The following is a 19,179-nucleotide window of genomic DNA, read 5'->3' on the forward strand; positions in this document are numbered from 1 at the left end:
TGCTCCATGACGAGACTATCTCGTCATGGGCACTGAAGAGGTTAAAATGTTTCCAAGAAGTGAAGCAAATAATTTTCGATAAATGTTTAATTTCATTATGATTTACGGTCAAACATCAGTTGACCTTATGGTAAACTTTTGTACCGTAGTGTAACTTCTGCCTTCATAATATTTCCAAGAAGTGGCCAAAAGTCTGCTGTCAAAAGCACCTGCTACTGTTTTGATTGTGTGGTTAATAGTTCTTCATTAAAAGAGTATAAAAGATCTGTTCTTCAGTCCATTTGTTGACCACCTTCTGGAGTTTCTAGCACACCATTGGTGATCCCTGTTAACTGTTTTATTTTAAGCATTTCCTATTGAGGTTGTAATGCTCATTATACTTTGAAACTCTCTCTCTCTCTTCCTCTCCCTGTCCTTGCATTGCAGTGATTTTAAACTTACAAAATTGCATGGTTTAGTTCATCATCTAATGTGTGTCTCTGACACTTGTTATCCAATAGATTGCACAATGCTATTTTGAATTAATTATGTACTTTTGACAGGGGAGCTCTAATTACTTGAAAACTTTGCCTGCCACCGGATCTTGCATTTGTTTTGTCTGCCACTGGTGCCTGCTGCTATCGCTGCCACCGCCAACGGACTCATTTGGGGATAATCTTGGTCTCCGTCCCGGACACGAGTGAGGAAGCCGGTCAGGGACCACAAGCCCGAGCAGCCTCAGCGGCACGCACGCCGCCTACGCCGATTCCAAGTGCCAGGAGGTGCTTAAGAAGGACACAGGGCTCCCGCAATGCTAGACATGCCCGGGCAAAGCCCAGGCCAAGGGCGGACCCATCTGCACCCGTCCACGGCAGGACGTGGCAGGGCAGGGCCACCCCCCTTGGATGTGCAAAGACTGTAAGAGACATCTGCATTTTATTGGCCTGTGTAAAGGTGCAATTTATTGAGTGAACTATGGGCAAAAGGAAATTACCATTGCAAGGGGGAAAACTGCCCAAGAAGTCTGTACCTATTACTAATTACCTTAAAAGTGTGGTGGGTTTGTGTGTTGTAATGGGGAAAAAAATCTTCAATAAAGATTGGTAAAAAAAAAAAAAAAATGCGGTGGGACATCCCCGCTATTCACCCCGGAAAAAAAAATTAAACAACTCCCTTGAAAACTTAACAACCCTGTGGAGAAGCAGCCAATCGAAGCTAAAACTAAATCCAAACAAAAAAAGGGGGTTAATAACCCAGGAACTGGGGATAGTAATTACACTCAATATGCTAAAAGCCATAAGAGCCAGGGAAGGACGCGAAGGAAGGCTTCAATATTATTTGATGAGCAGGTCAGGGGAGTCAGGGTCCAAAGACTAAACGAAGGTACACCAAGCCGCCACGGACGTGTGCGGTACTCGAACGCTGCTCATCAAATAATATTGAAGCCTTCCTTCGCGTCCTTCCCTGGCTCCCCTGCTCCGCTCCTGTTAGCGAGACGCCAACTCCCTTACCCTCGCGGAGGTCGTGTTATCGGCTCACCTGCACCCAGTAGACACGCTACATTCATTTGTGCGTCCACTGATTCTCTACCGGGACGTTACATGATCTACTCACCGGTTCCTCCTACACCCGAGCCCTTCCTTCCCGTGCCTCAGCACCCCCTGAATTTTGCGACCCTGGTCCTGAGGATGATCCTAAATTGAATAGGATCGAAACGTCGTTGACCTGTGCCCATCAGCCTTAACTCCTTCTGGCGCCCTCTAATTTTTGGTTCTCTGAAATAATTTTGAAAAATATCAAAAGAATAATTTGAAAAATTGGATGTTTTGAACCTTTCATCTTGTACATATCTTGTAATTACTGTTTTGCGCCATTTTGCTATGGTTTCTTTCACTTTGTCACTTGCGCCGTCACTCCATTGTCACGAGCACATTGTACACTTTCTTCTTTAGGGTTGTTTTTGGTATCTATACCAAATAGTGCTGTTGCAATTTGTATATATTTTTCATTAATCTTCTCCAAATACATGACGCCTAAGGACGCATTAATCAAATTGTTTGAAGCCTCTTTTTACTTGCTTTGTGGTTTGTAATGTTTTGTGCATACAATTGCAAAGAATCCAATAATTCCTGCTGAGACATTGTTATAAGTATTTTGCATTTACCCTGATCTCAGTCGGGTTTATGGGTTACACTCCTGTGGTTTTTCTATAACTTTGATACCAAGGCATGTTTAATCTGCTTATACCGAAACCATTCCGAGGGCGCTAGTTCGGATTGTTGTTGCAGGCGTGTGAATGGGACCACTGCACCTTTCTGCCACATGTCGCCTACCACCGAGATCCCGATGCTGTCCCAGCTATCAAAGCCCCTGCTATTCCTGAGCCGCCCCAACCACTTTGCGTCCCATAGAGGCGTGAGCTGGGTCAGAACCCCACGCCACCCAAGTTTGGCCTGGGCCGCGTGCCAGATGACTACGGTCTGTCTCAGAGGGCCAATTAACTCCGGGGCCAGTCTTCCGTCGTATAAGGGCGACAGCATACCCCTCGTGCCCAATATGTCCCTGTCCGCCTTAAATGCTGGGTCGGACTGTGGCGCGTGGAGCCATTGATTGACTATCTTTAGCTGTGCCGCCCAGGAATAAAGTTGGACATTGGGGAGCACAATCCCCCCGTCCTACTAACCGCGAACTAGTTTAGACTGCGCAATTCGTGCCGGCCCGTTACTCCATAGGAGGCTAGTGACCTGTGCCGCAATTTCACGAAAGTAGGCCGGTGGCACATGATAGGGCGTATTTTCCAGCACGTATAAAAACCAAGGCAGGGCCATGATTTTGAAGAGCGCCGCCCTCCCCAACAGGGTTAGCGGCAGCGCTCCCCAGTGATGTACATCTCGTTTGAGGCGGTCCATAGGAGGCCGTAAATTCCGCCGGAAAAAGTCCGCCTGATCCGCCGTGATGTATATGCCTAAGTATTTAAACGACCCTTCCATCATCCCGAGCGGGCAATCCGCGGGTAGCCGCGGTGGAGGGCCATTTAGTACGTGCAAAACCGATTTGGACCAGTTTATCCTATATCCCGATGCTCTGCCAAAGACCTCGCAGATGTTGAGTAGTGGTAATATAGAGCGTCTAGGGGAGGACAGGTACAGCAACACGTCATCCGCGTATAGGGAGACTCGGTCCTCCCAGCCGTCAGACCATTTAAGGCCCCGTATCATGGGCTCCCAGCGTATCCAAGCCGCTAGCGGCTCCAGCGCCAGGGCGAAAAGTAATGGCGATAAGGGACAACCCTGACGCGTGCCACGCGTCAAGGGGAAATCTTCCGACATGTGTCCATTGGTAGTAACGTGGGCCAGTGGTTTGTTGTAAAGGAGTCGGATCCATGCACAGAATTTGGGCCCAAGGCCCAGGTGTAACAGTACTGCAAATAGAAAGGGCCATTCGACCATGTCGAACGCCATTCTCGCATCCAGTGAGAGGAGCACCGCTGGTTCCACAAACGGTCCGTCCGAGCCATCACACCGTGTAATCGCCTCAAATTATGGGATGTACTTCTGCCGGGCATAAAGCCAGACTGGTTGCCAGCAATTTTGCGAGGATCTTAGCCTCCGCATTAAGCAGCGATATGGGACGATAGGAGGTACATTTATCAGCTGGTTTACCCGATTTTGGTATCACCTCTATGGTGGCTGTGCGCTGACCAGGCGGGAGTTCGCCCTTCTGCAAACTGTCAGTGAACATACTCAGTAAATGTGGGGCAAGCGTCCCAGCCGGTAACTAGACATAATATCGAAAAAAAAATATCGAGTAGCCAGAATATCGAGTTTTTAATATCGAATAGACAGAATATCGACTTGCAAAAATATAGTGGTGAAGAATATCGAAAAACAGGTAAGAAATATCGATTGCAATAATATAGAAGTAAGTAATATCGACAGTCATAATATAGTTGTTAAAAATATCGAATTTTTTATAGTGTTTTAAGTGTTAGTATATGTGTTAAAAGTATGTTTCAATATTGTAATATATGTTAGAATATTTTTAAAGTAATGAATTTTATGTTATTTTATTTTTGTGTAATTTAATTCCGTAGCGGGTTGTGGGTTTATAGGGGAGTAGGGTGGGAAGTAATTTAATTATAATACATTAAATAATAATTTATTGGAATTATTAATAATTTTTATTTTAATTTTGCGTTTTACTTCTGTAGCGGGTTGTGGGTTTATAGGGGAATAGGGTGGGAAGTAATTTAATTGTTATTAGTTAATTATTTATTGGTATTGAAAATTAATTGGTTGTTGATTAATTATTAATTGGTAAATAATTAGTATTATTTGGTAATTAATTTGTATTAATTGTTTAATTGATAATTATGTTAGTTGTATTTAATATTTGTAGTGGGTAGTGTGTTTATAGGGGAATATGGTGGGAAGTAATATAATTGTAAATAATTAATTATTTAATTGATGTGTGTATATTGTTAATTAATATATCTTTAATTTAATTTAGCGTTTTACTTCTGTAGCGGGTTGTGGGTTTATAGGGGAATAGGGTGGGAAGTGATTTAATTGTTATTAGTTAATTATTAATTGGCATTGAAAATTAATTGGTTGTTGATTAATTATTAATTGGTAAATAATGTGTATTAATTGGTAATTAACTTGTATTAATTGTTTAATTGATAATTATATTAATTGTATTCATTTAATATTTGTAGTGGGTAGTGTGTTTATAGGGGAATATGGTGGGAAGTAATATAATTGTAAAAAATTAATTATTTAAATAATTTTTGTATATCGTTAATCAATATATTATTAATTAATGATTAATTGGTATTATTAGCATTTATTAATGTTTGTTATTGAAAAACAATTGGTTGTTAATTAATTATTAATAGGTAATTAATTAAACAAAAATATATTTGCATTTATAAATAATCAATTATTAAATCTTGTGTGATTGGTAATTAATTGTAATACGTGATTTGGTATTAATAATTAATTAATTGTTAACAAAATATTAATTTAATATTTTCCCTACTGTTGCACTCTCTGGAGTGGGAATAGTAATTTTTACCCCTATGATATCCAACGCTTTCCCTACTGTTGCACTCGCTGGAGTGGGAATAGTAAATTTTACCCTCCCGCTATCCAACGCTTTCCCTACTGTTGCACTCTCCGGAATGGGAATAGTAATTTTTATCCCTACGCTATCCAACGCTTTCCCTACTGTTGCACTCTCTGGAGTGGGAATAGTAATTTTTAGCCCTACGCTATCCAATGCTTTCCCTACTGTTGCACTCACTGGAGTGGGAATAGTAATTTTTACCCCTACGCTATCCAACGCTTTCCCTACTGTTGCACTCACTGGAGTGGGAATAGTAAATTTTACCCTCCCGCTATCCAACGCTTTCCCTACTGTTGCACTCTCTGGAGTGGGAATAGTAATTTTTATCCCTACGCTATCCAACGCTTTCCCTACTGTTGCACTCTCTGGAGTGGGAATAGTAATTTTTACCCCTACACTATCCAATGCTTTCCCTACTGTTGCACTCACTGGAGTGGGAATAGTAATTTTTACCCCTACGCTATCCAACGCTTTCCCTACTGTTGCACTCACTGGAGTGGGAATAGTCAATTTTACCCTCCCGCTATCCAACGCTTTCCCTACTGTTGCACTCTCTGGAGTGGGAATAGTAATTTTTATCCCTACGCTATCCAATGCTTTCCCTACTGTTGCACTCTCTGGAGTGGGAATAGTAATTTTTACCCCTACGCTATCCAACACTTTCCCTACTGTTGCACTCACTGGAGTGGGAATAGTAAATTTTATCCTCCCGCTATCCAATGCTTTCCCTACTGTTGCACTCTCTGGAGTGGGAATAGTAATTTTTACCCCTACGCTATCCAACGCTTTCCCTACTGTTGCACTCTTTGGAGTGGGAATAGTAATTTTTACTCTCCCGCTATCCAACGCTTTCCCTACTGTTGCATTCTCTGGAGTGGGAATAGTCATTTTTACCCTCCTGCTATCCAACGCTTTCCCTACTATTCCACTTACTGGAGTGGTAATAGTAAATTTTACCCGCCCGCTATCCTACGCAGAAAATATTGAATATTTTTAATAAATATTACGTTAATATATATGTATAAAAATTTTTTTTACTTACATTCATTATTTATTAATTTTAATGTTATTTAAGTATTTGTAAGTATGTGTCAGTTAATTATATGTATTATTTCATTAATTTTACATTACTTTTAAAACATTTAAAAAATTCGATATTTTGACTAACTATATTATTTACAACGATATTTTGGATTCGATATTTTTGTACTTTCCTGTTTGGAGATAGGAATTCGATATTTTGGTATTCTATATTTTGGCATCGATATTTTTGTAAGTCTATATTTTTGTAGTCGGTATTATGTCAGTGATCCGTCCCAGCCGCCCTCTCGTAGAGGTTAACCGGTATGCCGTTTGGCCCTAACGCTTTACCGGATTGCAGCTCGCCGATTGCCGCCTGTATCTCTTCTACTGTGGGCTCGGCTTCCAGGGTGTCCTTAGCCTCAGGGGAGAGTTTGGGCATGTAAAGGTCTCTGACATATGTCAGCGCCTCTTCCACTGTCATGGATGAAGCGGAAGAGTAGAGCGCCTGAAAGTGTCTTGCCAGGACGCGTACTATTTCACATGGGTCAGTCGTCATCTGTCCCCCATCAGTGCTAAGCTGCGCAATCCACCTAGCGCCTCTATCCCTTCTATCAAGCCACGCTAGCAGCTTTCCAGTTTTATCACCGACGTCGTAAATTTTGTGCCTCGTGGCTTCCAATCGCTGTCTGGTGCGCTCCTTGAGGTGCTCCTTGTACCGTGCCTGCGCTACTCGCAGGCTGTGAGAAGCTTCAGGAGTTGGGTCTTGGGCCTGGTGAACCTCCGCTGCGTGTAGCTCAAGCTCTAATGACTGTAGCTCTAAGTATTTTTCGCGCTTGTATGCCGCAATGGAGGCCATAGCCTGCCCCCTAAGGACTGTTTTATATGCCTCCCAAAGGACAATTAGGGAGTCAACAGAGGCAGCATTTTCCTGAAAATAAAGGCTCGTTGCCTTCGCGATTGATTTGTGGACAGCAGGGAGCTCGAGATAGCCTGGGTGTATTGGGTAGATGCGGCGTCTCGTTAGGTGTCAGCGTGTGTATTGTAGGAGTATCGGGGAGTGGTCAGATATGCCCCTGGGTCTGATATCTATACTGTCTACATTCCTGAGACTGCCAGCCGAACCCAGGAAGTAGTCTATCCGAGTTAAACTATTGTGTACCCCCGAGTGGTATGTGAACTGTTGCGCTGTTGGGTGATATAGCTGCGATAAATCCGTTAGCCCGAGTGCTTCGATAAAGCTCCCGAGGCGGGATACTCCCGTGCCACCCGCCCGTGCAGGGTATCGATCAGTTAGGTCGTCTATAACAGCGTTAAAGTCACCGCCCAGTATTAACTCCCCCTCCGGCAGATCCAGCAGAAACCCGCTGAGCGCCGGGAGCGCCGTGGCATGCAGTGCTGAAGAAATGTAAATAGAGACTATATTTAGGGGCCGCCCCTCCCATTGGGTGACTATCGCTGCAAACCGCCCCGATCCATCAGTTTTAACTTTGTGTACTATTAAAGGGCACTGTCGTCGCACCATTATGCCCACCCCCCGAGACCCTGAGGAGAATTCGGAGTGTGCTAGCATCTTATAACCCCATCTATCCATCGCTCTACTAGTAGTGCCGGTAAGGTGAGTCTCCTGCAGCAAGACCACCGCCGGGGCGCACCTCTTAATACCATGCAGGACCAGACCTCGCTGAATTTTGTCTCCCAAGCCCCGCACGTTCCACGTGAGCAGAGAGAGAGGCTGCACCGGAGTTAGATTGTTCCTAGCTGGCATCCCATGCGTTATATCAGTCATTACAGTGGCTGGGGCAGAAGGTAACAAACGTTGCGGATATACCGGTGTAGGTCGTGTATGCTATATTTAGTGCTTGTACTGCATGTTCTAAGTGTCATTGTCACCATGAACAGAAACTTATGAAAAAAACATTGAAACAACCCCTTTCCCCCCAACCCCCTCCCTGCCTCCCTGCCATACGGACCTTGAACTGCCCGCCACCCCAACTCAGCAGAGTGCTCAGAACCAAAATTCCCGAACATTACTTGTGTGCAAAGGAGCGGGAGGTCCGAGGAACACAAAGAACATCCCCTGTCCCAAGGTCCAATTTTCTGTGCGATTTAGTAAAATTAAGTAGGCCACTCCAGTCCCGATAGTCCTCCAAGTTCTTTACACACCTCTAGTCCAGGAGAGGCACCAATCAGAGCTCTATCCGGCCTCTCATTGCGGCCGCTCTGCCTCCTCCGCCCTTCGGTCTTGATCAGCGAGGTCCTCTGACCCCCCAGGCTGTCGCATTCGCCTGTCCGAGCGCCCAACACTTTTCACCTGTTGCCATCCATCGAGCCAGTCGTGAGCATCCTCTGGCGTCTCAAAGAACCACGTCTTCCCATCCGCTACCACACGTAGCCGTGCCGGGAAGAGCATAGAATAGGGTAATTCACGGGCTCTCAGTTTCTTCTTGATTTCCAGGAAGCTCCTCCGCTGTGCCGACACCATCGCCGTATAGTCCGGGAAAAAGGACACCTGTTGAATTCTGGATACGGAGGGGCGGCGCCACTCGAGCCATCTGGAGAATGGCATCCCTGTCGCCGAAGTTGAATATGCGAGCCAGGACCGGCCTGGGGGGCGCCCCAACTTTAGGCCGGCCACCAGGTATTCTGTGGGTGCGTTCAACCGAGAAGAAGGTTGAGAGTCCCCTGGGTTGCAATCTGGTTTTTACTAAAGGGGATGGTGATGGACTGAGCATCTGAACCAATCAAACACTCACACCCAATCAACAGATCTGGGTTTGATCCATCACCGTTCTTTAGCCCACTCTGCCACCCCAGTTCAGACATGGCCATATGCAAATCAGTCTGACCCTGTGCCTCTTGGGAACAGTCCAGCCCGAACTGCCAAGCCATGCCTTCCCTGGACCGGAAACAAGCTTCCTAGGACCGGTTTCTGGCATTTCAGCCGTCTTCAGCCAGGCTTGCTCGAATCCAGTGGCAAAGTGAGCAAGGGACTCACGTCTGAGCATACCCTGCCAACTTATGGCGAACAAAGCGGTACAAAAGGGGATGGCAATTTGGTTTTTATCAGGTCTTCCACATATAAGCCTGCTGTATCATAGGGGCCCCAACCGGGTGGCCGAGTGCCTCCCGGTTGTGCTGCGATGCCTGGCTACAGCGGAGCTGGTGTGGTGCAGAAGTGTGATGTAGTGAAGGCTTAAAAATATCTCTGAGAATCCTTGCCGAGGTGAATTTATTAGTGGGCTGAAACATGTAGACCTACCACACATACAACTATTAGAAACTAATCTCTTTCGTAGTTGCACCACATAGTTTAATTTTAATATATCCTGAGCCGCCAATAATAAATTCACCTCGGCAAGGATTCTCAGAGATATTTTTAAGCCTTCACTACATCACACTTCTGCACCACACCAGCTCCGCTGTAGCCAGGAGTCGCAGCACAACCGGGAGGCACTCGGCCACCCGGTTGGGGCCCCTATGATGAAGCATGACACCAACCAGGTTGGTGTGTGAGGGGCCTTTTAACCAACCTAGTGGGTTCCCTATCACTGCTTCTCAGTGATTGTACCAACACCTTCGGGTTCGTCCAGCTTTGATAAAATTGACTTATACCACAGGGGATACGGACGTACCCCACGTCTCCCTAGCTCTCTTATTGATCTCTACATTAATTCGCAGCGCACAGCTGTGAGAGCATCCTCTAGTTACGACGCTCTCTTTCCCCCCGCCCCTTTTGGTTCAAGTTTTTTTCACTATGGCTGAGAACCCGGGCTTAGGGTTTACACTGGATGATGTCAATAGCATACTTGACAATCCTCCCCTTTTGGCAGATTTCAATCTGGCATCCTCTATTGCACAAACAGCTGACTAGGATAATCTCAACGAAAAAAAACGCAACCGAATAAGAACCATACTCCATGGAGTAATTCTGACCGAATACCTAAGGAACAATACCGCACCCAGGGGCTTAATCGTCACCAATGCCCCACGCATCTTTCTCGAAGATTCCACCTTTCGAAAAGACTGGGCACAGATAGCATGGAGATGTACCCGTGACTGGATGATTCTCATCATCCAGACATCCAAACGCCTCTCCGATGCCTTCCTAATTGAAATACAAGCCACAGAAACCCATTTTAAAGCCCCACTCTCCTCATTCAAGAAAAAACTGGAAGAAACAAACAGAGAAATCAATGAATACAAAGAAGGCCTTACCCAAAGTAAGATTACCAAATTCCAGAAAGATCTGAAAAGATTCTCCTACGCAAAGACTTACCCTTACGCCGAAGCTGACTACCAGCCACCCCACCGCGCTGACACGTCAGGTACCTCATCGGATGAAGACTCATCAGTAAGCAGCGGCTCTAGCAACAACAGCTACCGCAGACGCCAACAAGGCAGAGGTGGACAAAGGGGTTGGCAACCACCCTGGTCTCATGGACCCCAGGGACCATATATGCTATACCCACCTCTTTACGCCCCCCGTACATCCACAATTTGGGTACGGTTGGAACCCACCGTTCGGCCCGCCTCCACCATATATGAATCAGAACCAACCACAGCCTTTTTTAGGGAGAGGCCGACGAGGTCGCGGAAGGAGACGCAGAGGGAATACGGTACACTGGCAAGACAATCCACAGCAGGGTGGTCAGACAAGGAGCCAACCCAGAGACCTACAACCAGGCCCGAGCACACGCTGAGCCTTGTCTCTAACCTTTCCAAACATGTCTTAACACCCGCTGAAGTGGCCATCCTAGAAAAAGGACTTGGCTATGCCCCCACAACCAAACTTGACAAATTCAAGCTGCACTGCGAACTAGCGGAATTCTTTCGCAAACTTAAACTCAAGGCTTTCTTTGAGAATGCACCCGCACTCACTGACTCTGGAGACCAAGGGGACACGACCCTTAGAGCCAAATCAACATTCATACCTCCACCATGCTCCATACCACCCGAGATCTTGGTATACGAACAGACAGTGTTCAAAGAAATTGAAGCCCTCAAAGAACCCCATATGTTCCAAAACACCAGCAAGGCGGAACGTATGGCCCTACAATCATTGAAGCACAATCCAGAGATCATTATAAAACCAGCGGACAAAGGGGGAGGCACGGTAATACTCAATAAAGAGGACTACCATCGCGAATGTGAGCGCCTACTTAATGACACCAAAAATTATGAGTTGCTCACACATGACCCCACCCCCTCCCTGAGGACTCGCATACAATCCTTAGTGGATGATGCGGAAGACTCTGGCCAGATATCCAAGAACGAGGCCAAATTTCTCACAACCACACAAGGCAAAATACCATATTTTTACACTGTTCCTAAGATCCATAAGAACAAAACCCCTCCCCCGGGACGCCCCATTGTCTCCGGCATCGGGTCTCTATTAGAACCCCTTTCACGTTTTTGTGATCATTTCTTGCAACCATTGGTTCAATCTACCAGCACATACCTCAAAGATACCAAAGACCTTTTAGGTCTTCTAGCGGACATACGCTATGACCCCAACACTTCCTTCTTGGTGTCACTTGATGTAGAGAGCTTGTACACTAGCCTCCCTCAAGACGACACCCTCAAAGTATTAGAACAGGCTCTCAACACCGACTGGCAATACGGCACCCCTCCTTCCTTTGTACTCAAATGTGCAACACTAGCGCTCAAAGAGAACTACTTTGAATATGAAGGCAAGCTATATCTCCAGAAGTACGGCACTTCAATGGGCAGCGTTTTCGCCCCAAGCGTAGCGGGCCTGTATGTCTTCCACTTTGAGACCAAACACCGCCTCAACAATAACTCATCACGCATTCCTCAAATCAAATTCTACAAGCGATACATTGATGATATCCTCCTGATCTGGGAGGGATCAGGAGTATCTTTGGCTTCTTTTTGTGAATGGATCAACACGTGCGACCCTAACCTTAGGTTCACACACAGCTCAGACAGGCATCGGACCACCTTTCTAGACCTGGACATAAAAGCAGAATCAGGAGGTCTTGTGAGCAAGACTCACTTCAAACCTACGGCTCGTAATTCCCTACTGCACTTTTCCAGTTTCCATCCCCGAGCCCTTCCGTGAGAACCTTCCATATGGCCAATTTCTCCGCCTCCGCAGGAATTGCAGTGACACCAAGGATTACAAGGCACAGGCAACGGACCTTTGCCACAAGCTGCACCAACGTGGTTATCCTCGCAAGATAACCAAGACAGCTAACAAGAGGGCCAGAAACCAAAATCGCGAGGGCCTACTGGAGAACTACATTAAGGCACCTACCAGTCCGCCACTCACATGTGTGACCACCTTCAACACAGTGACCAACAAAGTTGCCCAAATCATTAAAAAAAACTGGAGAATCTTGAATACAGGAAAACTCAACTGGGAACCTCCCCTCCTAGCCAACAAAAGAGCCCGCACCATCAAGGACACCATCGTATCCACCAGACCGATCTGCTTTCCCAAACCCACCAACACGGTCCTGAACGCATGGGGTCTCCCCAACGTCAAAGGGCATTTCCCATGCGGCAATTGCAGTGTCTGCCACATTACTGAGACGACCAAACAACTGAATCTTGAACCCGGAAAAACTTGGGAACTCCGCAAACATACGAACTGCAACTCGGAAAATGTTGTATACCGGATCACTTACCCTTGCAACCTCACCTACATAGGCATGACCACTCGCAAAATAAAAACCAGGATCTGTGAACATCGCAGTACAATACGATGCAAGAAAAACACCACTAAAATGACTACCCATTTTTTAGAAAAAGGCCACACGACCAATGACATGAGATGGGTTGTTCTAGAGGCCCTGGACCACAACCTTCCTAATATCCAGAGCCGCCTTTTGGAACAGGAGCAAAGATGGATATATCGTCTGTCCAGTCACACCACTGGACTCAACGACAATATCCCATGGAATAGCCTCAGGAGAACCTAATTCCACCCCTTGACTTGTCCTCCTGTAGCCACCTATGCCAGCACTGCGTTCTCCCACTCCCCTGGCAGACCCAGCAGCCCCCACCTCTCATTCCTTCGTGAGGCTACCCCTATTGCCCACCTGTTATTAGCCAGATGCCAGCACGACATCTGTACTCTTAAATGTTCTGGTCCACCTTACGCCTATCTCACGTAAGGCTTTCTTCAGGCACCAAGTCTTTTCCTTGGCATCCAGTGCCCACATGCCCGCCCCTGTTCAGCTACTCTTGCTCGCGCTTTCCCCTTTGCTGCTTCTCAGCTCCTCTGTGCATGCGCACTGGAGTAGCGACCTCTACGCTTGCTCGCGCCCCACGCATGCGCGCACAACTCACAGCCCTGCCTGACACATGCGCAGACCTCTTTGCTACACCAGCGCCTACCGGTCAACCAGCACGTAAACCATGGCCCCTACCCCTATTTATTTCCCCTCCCCCTTGGACACACCACCATCCGGGATCCGGGAGCCCTCAGTAGGTGGAATACGGGTGCTGCTACTTGACCAAGTAAGGTGACGCGCGCTGGTTCTCTGTCGGTCTACATCTGCCGTTGATGTCCCCACCTTCATGCCTGATTTGTTCCTTCTTCCCCACAGAATTTGTGATTTAAGGAGCGCACTCCTCCCCTTTCCTGAGCAGCGATCAATACTCAGCCATAGTGTAATTCCTTCTTAATTCCTTCTGTTTGTCATCCCCTCCTCCCGTTACCACAGTGCGTCACACAGGGGTACTTCCCCTCCCTGTACCCAGCACCTCACAAGTATCGCACACTGTCACCTGGATAGCCTATCCAAACCAGTGCGTACTGGGTATTCACGACTAAGTCTGACCACTCGGTGGCCACACAGCACCACCCTTCGAGGTGCCCACTGCCTCCACCAGGCACCCCATGAAGATAGTTCACTACCCTGCCTACCTGTCTTGTTGCCGGTCTTGCTGTTCACCATTTTAACGATAGAGTTCACAGGACACACAGCGTCCTCTCATCAGTTATTATTGATCAGTGTGAGACTATAGCAGCATGCCACACAAGTATACTATATGTGTGGCCACAGGCACAACTGTCTGCAAGTGTTGGATACATCACAGCACGTAAGATTGCATTTTATAGTTGTGGCGATACTCAGCACAAAATGCCACTGCTTTATATGTCTTTGTGCTATGTTCTTTTCTCCCACAGGTTTTTTCGCTGCGGTGTCCGCCAGTGTGCAGACACCATTTCCACACACCTTTGTGAGTGTGTAGGTAACTAATACCTTTTGATTTTTTCACTATTCACGTGGCATTCTTCACTTTGCCACTCACTTCACACACTGGTCCTGACGAAAGCCCCTGACACTCCTAAGTGGGCTGAAACATGTAGACCTACCACACATACAACTATTAGAAACTAATCTCTTTCGTAGTTGCACCACATAGTTTAATTTTAATATATCCTGAGCCCCCAATAATAAATTCACCTCGGCAAGGATTCTCAGAGATATTTTTAAGCCTTCACTACATCACACTTCTGCACCACACCAGCTCCGCTGTAGCCAGGCGTCGCAGCACAACCGGGAGGCACTCGGCCACCCGGTTGGGGCCCCTATGATGAAGCATGACACCAACCAGGTTGGTGTGTGAGGGGCCTTTTAACCAACCTAGTGGGTTCCCTATCACTGCTTCTCAGTGATTGTACCAACACCTTCGGGTTCGTCCAGCTTTGATAAAATTGACTTATACCACAGGGGATACGGACGTACCCCACGTCTCCCTAGTTCTCTTATTGATCTCTACTTCCACATATAAGTCCACGAAGGGGTGACCCTCGATTCGGGAATTCCCGTAATACGCACGTTATTGCGACGGGAGCGCCCCTCCTGATCGTCCAACTTTGTCGCCATGCGCTTGTTCTCCGCCTACAGTTGCGACACTTTTAGTAGATAGGTAGTATCTTTCGTCATGGTAGATGTCACTAGCTCCACGTCTGTGACCCTGGCCGACATTTTCTGAAAATCCGCTCTGAGGAGGGACACATCTGTAGAAATCGACCCCACAGTAGTTTGCACTTTAGTCAGGGCAGCCATAATGTCCTCCAGCGTCACTTTTCGGTGCGCCCATTTCGCTCCGGCATTGGGGAAGGGTCTTTACTGTATGCGAATTTCTCCAACTTGCCCTGCTGGTTCGCACGATTTCCTTTCCCACTCATATTTGCGCAGGTAGGTATAGTTGAAGGTGACCCTTGTTTACTGTAGGCCAGTTGGGGGAGCAGGGAGCCCTGGTTAAACACAGTCGTTCCCCAGTCAGTACAAAATTGACCGCCGTCTCAGCCCACAGCAGTTGGCTCCGTTCCCCGGCCCAAAACAGATCGTCAGGCACACACCCCCAAATAGTGAAGGGCCCCAGCGCCGAACTCGCTGCTGCCCGCAGCACACCTTACTGGACTCGCCCAAGGGAGGCAGCGCAGGAGGCCCTCAATACCACTGTCCGGCGGCACCACCAGTCGTCTTTTGTCCTCCTCACAAAATCTCCGAGGCAATGTGGGCAGTCAGGTCTCCCCCGGAGCGTGTCAGGGACGCCTCCTGCAGCTCGCGTTGCCAGGGTTTCCACCGCCGGACCCTTGTACGACACTGTTGCAGGGCCGTCCCCCGGTGTGCCGCCTCAGCGCCTTGTCTCCCCTGCCTTGTTTTAACTGTGGCCGTGCAGGAGCGACCAGACCAGGGCGCAGATGTCTCGCGCGACCGCCAGGCCCCCAGCAAAGCGCCAGCTCCTCCGGTGCGCTACTCGGGCGGGACCGGGCCTCCAGCACGTCGCCTGGGCCACTTCACTAAATCTAGGCCTCGGCCGCTGACTCAGGCCGCGACTGTCGGGGCAGCGCCGATTGTGTTCCTGGCCGCGGGGAGACCTGAAACTTGGATCAGGCGGAGTCGCTTCCTCTAGTCTCTCAGTCTGCGGACCTTGGGCACAGTTTCTGCCGCGGATTAATGAACGGATGAGAGGGGAGTCGGCCTCACCCTCGGAGCTCCTTCAAGCTGCGGCCATCTTGCCTGGCAGCTAGCCACGCCCCCTCCAATAATATTTTTGATCAAACTAAAAGCAGGGTAATTCAGCAATTAGAAGAAGATTTGGATCATTTTTAGAGGGAGTAGGAGGGGATTCTTTTTTGGTTTGGGGGTGATTTTAATTGTGTTAAATGTGCTTTTGAAGTTGGAGAACCATGTGGATATTGTGATCATTATGGTGATAGGATTCCCCTGTACACAAATATAACTTGGCAGTTCTGGAACCTATTATGTCACAGGGCGAGATCATAATACAAACATTTGTAGGGGCAAGGTCATCCTCAAACATAGACCACCTTATTGTGTCAGCTAATTGCAGGAATTCAGTGGGAAAAAACGTTATCAGAGTTAGCCTTCTTAGTGACCATTATCCCATAACAATGTCACTGAGGTTAACCTTGATACAAAGGAAATGGGGGAGGAGCTTGGACACTGATATCGACATCCAGGGTAATAATGGAATTTCAATAAAATGGCCTGGTGTTAACCCATTTACTTTTATGGAAAACCTCATAGGAAAAAAACAAAGAGGTATAGAAACTTGCACGAATGGTTCCTCGACAAACCCGGATATTATTAATGCATTTTGTAATATCACAAATGAAATTGCAGGTGATCTAACCGCCAAAAGGAAGAGGAAAGTTTGTGATCTCATCCCCAGGTGGTTCAATAAGGAATGTTCTAGGTTAAATGGGGAACTAAAATCTGCACTTAAAGTAAAGCCAAGAGATCGCGCCAAAATCAGTACCTTGAGGAAAGCCTATAAAAACACCTTGAAAGAAAGGAAAAAGGAGATTCGCGAAGGGGCATGGGTGAAATTAATTCAGGTCGCAGAGATAAAAGATCCAGCCCTTTTTTGGAAAACACCCTTTTTTTAACCTCTTGAGTGCCCATGACGAGATGGTCTCGTCATGGGCCGCGGTTGCGCTGTGCCCATGACGAGACTATCTCGTCATGAACCCCGCCCGCTAATGAAAGGGCCGGCACAGGGCGGGGAAAGGGCGGGGCACTCAAGGGCTTAAAGAGAAGACAGCAGTAAATATTGATATTGTGGTGGCCCCGGAAGATTGGATACTGCACTTTGAGAGTATATTTAATCCAGATACTGTTAAATTAAATAAGGGCAATGATAAAAACGGCATCTTAGTGGAGCCTGTCAATTCACCCCCAATAACTATAAACAAAATAGAATCTGCCCTTTTAAAAAGTGCTAATGGTAAAGCTGCTGGCCCGGATGGGGTACCTATTGATGTTTTTAAATATAATTCGGATTTTTGGATTCCGCTTTTATTGAATGTTTTTAATGCTATCCTTAAAGGAGTTTTACCCGCATCATGGGTCGAAAGCGTTATCGTACACATTTTAAAAAAAGACAATAGGGGGATGGCTAACTGCTACCGCCCAATATCTCTTCTTGATTCCACCTTCAAACCGATGGACCGAATAATGCTGGAGCGGCTAGAACATTGAGCAAATGAGAACAACATTTTAACAGAGACACAGTATGGCTTCAGAAGAGGTAGTGGGATGGTAGAACAATGCGCAAATCTTGATTTACTGATAGGAAGGTACACAGTATCAAAGGAAGGGGCTTTACATCTCTGTTTTATCAATCTGACCAGCGCTTTCGACCTTGTCAATCATTGTAAACTATGGCAAACTTTGAAAGAGCTTGGGGCACCTATTGAAATAATAACATTTTTATCTCAGATTTATCTACTTTTAACTTCTAGGGTATGGTTTGGCAAAATGGGGAAATGTACACTTGATTTTAAGGTTATGCGTGGAATTAGACAGGGTTGCGTTTTAGCCCCCCTTTTATTTTCCCTATATATTAATAATGTAGACCCCTATTTACAAAATGTAACTGTAGACGCTCCAAAAGTTGGGACGCATCCCACGCCTATTACTCTATGCGACGATGCCGTCCTAATATCAAGGACAGCAAACGGTCTGCAATTCCTAATAGAAAACTTTGCTTTGTACATGACTAAAAAGGATTTACAGCTAAATTTAAAGAAAACTTTTGTAATGACATGTGGGAAATATAGGAATAAAAATAGACATCATCACGTGGGTGGGGTCACCATTAATAGAGTTTTATCTTTCTCTTATTTGGGAATGCTTTTTAATAGTAGTGGTACCTGGAAAACGCACATAGAATCTTGTACGATTTGATTTTTAAGAACTACTGAGAGTATTTTTAGATTCTCTGCAAAAATAGGCAAAAAACCAATACGGGAAATGTGTTTCAGGGGTATGTTATGGGGCCCCCGTTTGGGGGAGAACAAATATCGCCCCCCTACAAACCCTAAAAATAAGTTTAAAAAAAAAATGTTGGCTGTTCCTAGTTCAACGGCAAACAATATAGTCCATAAAGAACTGTCTGTAATGTATATAAGCGATACAATACATATGGCAGGCCTTACCTTTTGGCAAGGGGTATGGACTAAAGAAGAAACAAAATTTACAAAAGACCTAATTACTGACTGTTTGGCCCTTGACTATAGCAAGAAAATACCTTGGTTAGAGCATATTCACAACTTGCTAACATGCTGTAAAATAGAGTATGAGAGAAAACACCCTATATCTATCCAGGACCACAACAAAAATGAGCTGAAGCTGAGATACCTTAATGCTATGAATTATGAAAGAGAAAGGGAAGCCGGCCGAAAACAGAGTGTTGTTACTTATTGTGATCGCCCACTTATGGGGGGCACACAGTTATATCTAACATTGGTAAGAAATACTCAATACAGATTTTATTTAACAAGGCTAAGGCTCGGTACACTGCACTATTTATTAGCATTCCCTAGATTGGAAAAATTGTGTTTTGAACTCCCGAATTGCCCGTGTGATGGAAAGTCTCAACAATCCACGTTGCACCTTATACTCTTCTGCAGTTTTTATAAGGACATTCGGAAATCTGTTTTAAGACCCCTTTTTTTTTATCAAACATAGTCTATTATTATAAACATGCGTTTAATCTTGTACGCAGCCTGGAAAATGTGAAAATCATGAAAGTTGTTAG

Source organism: Triturus cristatus, chromosome 2_2 (genome assembly GCF_964204655.1).
Source record: "Triturus cristatus chromosome 2_2, aTriCri1.1, whole genome shotgun sequence".
NCBI lineage: Eukaryota > Metazoa > Chordata > Amphibia > Caudata > Salamandridae > Triturus > Triturus cristatus.